The 4786-nt window shown below is 44.0% G+C and overlaps 1 pseudogene; it reads left to right on the forward strand.

The window, feature by feature from the left end:
* The first annotated feature begins 3336 nt into the window (after positions 1–3336).
* On the forward strand, positions 3337–4312 carry LOC110151793 (PDZ and LIM domain protein 1 pseudogene; annotated as a pseudogene).
* Positions 4313–4786: the final 474 nt, after the last annotated feature.

The following is a 4786-nucleotide window of genomic DNA, read 5'->3' on the forward strand; positions in this document are numbered from 1 at the left end:
AGACTGGAATCAAGATTGCTGGGAGAAATATCAACAACGTCAGATATGCAGATGATAACACTTTAATGTCAGAAAGAAAGGAGGAACAAAACAACCTCTTGATGAAGGTGAAAGAGGAGAGTGAAAAAGTTGGCTTAAAACGAAACATTCAAAAAACTAAGATCATGGCATCTGGTCCCATCGCTTCATGGCAAATAGATGGGAAGAAAAATGGAAACAGTGACAGATTTTATTTTCTTGGGCTCCAAAATTACTGTGGGTGGTGACTGCAGTCATGAAATTAAAAGACACTTGCTCCTTGGAAGAAAAGCTACGACAAACATAAACAATGTATTAGAAAGAAGAGTTATCACTTTACGCTTAATATTTCCCAGCATCAGGGTCTTTTCCAGTGAGTCAGCTCTTCACATCAGGTGGCCAGAGTATTGGAGATTCAGGGTCAGCATCAGTTCTTCCAATCAATATTCAGGGTTTATTCCTTTAGGATTGACTGGCTTGATCTCTTTGCAGGCCAAGGGACTCTCAAGAGTCTTCTCCAGCACCACAGTTTGAAAGCATCAATTCTTTGGTGCTCAGCCTTTTTTATGTCCAACTTTCACATATGTACATGGCTACTGGAAAAACCATCATTTTGCTATACACACTTTTGTCAGCAAAGTGATGTCTCTTTTTTTAAATACACTGTCTAGGTTTGTCATAACTTTTCTTCCAAGGAGCAAGAGTTTTAAGTTCGTGGCTGTAGTCATTGTCTGCAGTGATTTTGGAACGCCCAAAAATCAAGTCTATCAATGTTTCCATTTTTTTCCCCATCTGTTTGCTCTGAAGTGATGGGCCTGGATGCCATGATCTCAGTTTTTTAAGTGTTGAGTTCTAAGCCGAGTTTTTCACTCTCTTCTTTCACCTTCGTCAAGAGGTTCTTTAGTTCCCCTTTGCTTTCCTGCCATTAGGGGGCTGCCATCTGCATACCTGTGGTTCTCAGTATTCCTCCTGGCAGTTTTGATTTCAGCTTGAGCTTCACCCTTTCCAGCATTTTGCTTGATGTGCTCTGCATCTAATTTAAATAAACAGGGTGAAAATATATAGCCTTGATATACCTCTTTCCCAATTTTACCAGTTCATTCTTCCATGTCTGGTAATGAGCAAAAGACCAATTCAGCTTTAGGAGATATTGTGGGCTGACTGATCCAGTGATTTTTGTCACCCAGTTCACCTCGAGGACCTCAGCGAGTAAAAATCTGTCTGGAATGTAGGAGACATGGGTTTGATCCTTGGGTTGAGAAGATCCCCTGGATATGGAAATGACTATCTACTTCTGTTTTCTTGCCTGGAAATTCCCCCGGACAGAGGATTTCAATTTGTCTTGAAGGAAAAAAATTGCTTTTTAAATTATAATTCCTTACCAAGATATCCTCAACTTTGTCAGATATTTCTAGGCCTGAGTGTTACATTTTAAAGTAATCTCTGGATGTGATCCCTAACAAATCCGTAACTGAACTTCAATGTATCCCACTTATCCAAATTTCAAAGTTCAACAGTAAAAAATGTATCCAAGCATATAAAATATTATATATGGTATATCAATCCCCCAAACCTTGAGTATCCTATGGACCATACTTAGGAAATGGCCATAGTTGTGATGACCAGTACAAGTAGGCAACAATTTTTGTGTAATTATTTTCTTAACTCTTGAAAGTCTCAGAGTCCCAGAAGGAAGCTGATGGCATATACAAACTGGGTGTTTTAAATAAACCATTTGGAAAAGTGAGTGCAGGTAACAGAGAACCCCAGAGCTGGTGAAGGAAGGTTGACATTACCCCTGAATAGAAACAAGTATATTTACTAGAAGGAGAGAAATGCATATAAGAGAGTAGTCTGACAGGATCTGAGACCATTGGCTATGAGCCAAATCCAGCCCATGGAGCCCTCCCCACCTGCTCCCTCACCAGGTATCTCAGGAATAGGTACAATAACCTCATTCTTCTGCTTTCCTTGAATCGTCTGCTATGCCCTCTATTGGCTGAAACCAACTCAAAGTGCTGTGTTGTATACTGGAGAATAGATACACAGGTTCATAAAAAAGAGACTCAGCACATCCTCAATTTTAAAATGCCACAGCTCCCGTGCTCTAGATTTTGACTGGATATGGAGTAAATATGACTGAAGAATTTTGTTTTCTGGCCTCATACTCATATTTTTAGTTATGTCTTGTATTGCATGGTAAGCATAGTGATTTTTAAATCTCTCATCCTTCTACTCTCACCTAATCTGGCATCCCTTTATATCTAACCACTTTAACTTTCAAATTAACTTTTCTACTTTTACCTCATTTAGTGATAGGTACTGAGCTCAATCTGTGGTTGAGAAACAGTCTTAGGTCTGTTGGTGAGGAGATTATGTGACCCAATCTTGCCACTGCACTGTCTGGTGGACAAGACAAATACAGAGATGAAATTCCCCAATATTGTGGAGTAACAAAAAAGGTATGAACAAAGCTTCATAGACCTATATCTGTAAGGTGTCAACTTTGCAGCCTATTTCACAGAATACCAAAAAGACTTGAGTCTACACTCAAGGCAATATATTTCTCTTTAAATTAATAAAATGGAAAACTGATTATAATTAGGCCTTCTATTGATTGCAGGGGGTGGTTGGAGGCATGGGATGTGGCAGCTTGAAGCAGGATCTTAGTTCCCTGACCAGAGATCAAACCCAGGCCATGGAGGTGAGAGTGCCAAATCCTAACCATTAGACCATGAGAACCCATTGGTTTGATGCAGGACCTTGGTGCTTGTCTCCTTTGAAGAAAGAATTTATCAAAGAGACAAAAGGTGGTGAAGCAAGTAAATCATTTACTAGAAGCAAAGTACATGTGGAAAGACATACTGGCAGGCTCAGAGAGAGCTGTGTTTTTGTGGTGGCTTAAATTGCTTATAAGAGGGCAGTTTTCCTAGTTCTCTCTGGCCAACCATGTTGTTTCATCTTGTTTTGTGCCCATATTTTGTCTGACTCAGGGCCCTCTCTGATATGCACTCACATCTTTTAGCCAAAATGAATTCCAGCATGAGGTTCTCTGTGAGGTTGGTAGACATAATGTGGGCTAGTGCCTCCTCCCTTTTTTGACCCCTGAGGAACCTTTAGGCAAATGGGTAGTTAGGGAGATCTCTTTGACCTAAAGAAAAAAAAAATGTGGGCTCCTCCTGCCCGGCTCCCACACGCCCCAGGTTCCCTAGGCCCACACCATGTGCTCTTTCTCCAGCAGCTCCCAGGGAGCCCAGTGCACCCTTCCGCGTCCTGCCCCACCCGTCCCCTCGGGTTGCCACCCACTGTCCCCATTCCATGACAACCCAGCAAACAGTCCTCCAGGGCCCAGGACCCTGGGGCTTCCACCTCCTGGTGGGAAAGGACTTCGAACAGCCTCTCTCCATTTCCTGGGTCACTCCTGGAAGGAAGGCTGCTGTAGGTAATTTATGTGTTGGAGATGTAACCACAGCCATCCATGGGGAACATACCAGCAATATGACAAGTTGGAAGGTCAGAACAAAATCAAGGGCTGCACAGACAACATGACTCTCCCAGCAGCCAGACCTGAACAGAAAATCTGGTCTCCTCTGGTGACAGAGACGTCACCCAAACAAGATGAATTCAGCCTCTGAGCCCCAAGAGGCCCTCCATGTAGGAAGCACCCCCAGCCGCAGTGCTGGGCCCTTTACCGCCTCACTTGCTTCCAGCTCTGCCCCTAGGGTCATCACAAACCAGTACAACAACCCAGCTGGCCCCTACTCCTTTGAAAATATCTCCAGCTTCAACAATGCCTTGGAGTCAAAGACAGCAGCCAGAGGGCAGGAGACAAATGGCAAAGCCTTAGACCATTCTCAGCTTCCAAGCGGACTCCTCATCGACAAAGAATCTGAAGTTTACAAGATGCTCCGGGAGAAACAGGAGTTAAATGAGCCTCTGAAACAGTCCACTTTGTTCCTGGTATTGCAGGAAATTCTGGAGTCTGAGGAGAAAGGGGATCCCAACAAGTCCTCGGGATTCAGAAGTGTTAAGGCTCTGGTCACCAAAGTGGTTGCATCGATTGGAAATGCCCAGAAGCTGCCCATGTGTGACAGATGTGGCACCCACGTTGGCGTGTTCATGACACTGCGGGACCATCACCGCCACCTTGTGTTACCTGTGCACTGTCTGTGGCACCAACCTGAAAGAGAAGGGCCATTTCTTCGTGGAGGATCAGATCTACTGTGAAAAGCATTCCTGGAAGCGGGTCACTCCACCCGAAGGCTATGACGTGGTCACAGTGTCCCCCAAGTGAGCCGGCAGTTCTTGCCCAATGCTGCTCTCCAAGCAGCCCCTGCCGCATTTTGCCTTCTAGAAGCTCTGGCCTTTCTCTTCTCCCGAGCTTGCGCTTACTTTGGTTTTATTGCTGTTCATTCAACACCACGTTCCCTTTTGCTAACGGCTCATGCTGGCTGTGTGATGCCCGCTTTTATAATTAAGGGAAGATGGTCTTGTTCGGTGTCCCTTTGCCAGCATCACTGTGTCTTTTCTTTCCCCCCATTCACCTCTGCTGCAAACGGACATCAGCCAAATTTGAATAAAACTGAATTTAATATGTTTGACAATGACTTGTTTTTACTCAATAAATTAATAGACTTCAAAAAAGGAAAAGTGGAGTCGTCTTGTCTTTTCACTCAAGCAGAGTTCAGCTCCTCTCTGTTCCCGCCTTAATCTTTTCCTTCAAGCGTGTCAGCAGGAAACAAGCTCCAGCTGCTCAGCCTGGGGACCC

Source organism: Odocoileus virginianus, chromosome 2 (genome assembly GCF_023699985.2).
Source record: "Odocoileus virginianus isolate 20LAN1187 ecotype Illinois chromosome 2, Ovbor_1.2, whole genome shotgun sequence".
Lineage (NCBI taxonomy): Eukaryota > Metazoa > Chordata > Mammalia > Artiodactyla > Cervidae > Odocoileus > Odocoileus virginianus.